An 895-nucleotide genomic window follows, 5' to 3' on the forward strand; every position below is an offset into this window, starting at 1 on the left:
CAGGTGTACGTGGCTGGCGCCTTAGCCGGTTGAGCCATAGGTGCCGAGCCAAACTGTTACCTTTTAAAAATTAGATAAATGAAAAAAAGTGCTCAACATAGGGCCAAACATATAATACACAGGTGTCCTTTCTCTTACTATGTCTCACCCCAGAGGTTTATTGATCCTTCTGTTGATCTCAGATGGCCACATGAGAAAGAGAAGCATATGTAGGCTCTGAAAATGGCAATAGTGACAAGAACATTAAATGCTTCTGGGGATCTCACGGTGCCTGGTACAGAGTAAGTGCCTAATTCATCCCAAGGATGCTGCTGTTGATGATGACAGTGCTCTCACCTGTGAGGCATGGGCAGCTGCATACCAAGATCTGATCTTAACTTTTTCATGGGGTATTTTCCAATTTGTGGAAGCCTAAAGCTAGATAAAATTTGAGGTAGTCTTATCTAACTCTCTACTGAATGCCAATGAGAGAAAAGCAGAGCCCAGAAACAGAGTAACATTCAAGGGAATAGCATGAATATTATTGCCAACTTGGTATCACATTGGTTTTAAATTGTGAAATAAGAGGGATCCCAATAGAGTCAAACACATTTTCTGATGGAAGCAGAGGCCCACAGATGATAATGACAATGAAAATGAACAAATGATAAAAATAATCTACTTACCCAAACTGGTTTGAAGAGAGATACATAGTTTTCTAAAATATTCATGTGGAATGAGAAATCGAATGAATTAAAAGGCAAAATGATCAATAAATCTGCTACCCAAGCTATTTCCTAAAAAAAAGAAAAATAAGACAATGGTTTGGTGTAAGCCCTTGAATAAAAGCAAACAAATAATAACCTATCTATTAGGCCTGGATAGAGTAAATATTTGCCCCTCCCTTTTTTTTTTT

The sequence above is a fragment of the Otolemur garnettii genome, unplaced genomic scaffold, assembly GCF_000181295.1.
Source record: "Otolemur garnettii isolate 467f Iridium unplaced genomic scaffold, OtoGar3 scaffold00068, whole genome shotgun sequence".
Taxonomy (NCBI): Eukaryota; Metazoa; Chordata; class Mammalia; order Primates; family Galagidae; genus Otolemur; species Otolemur garnettii.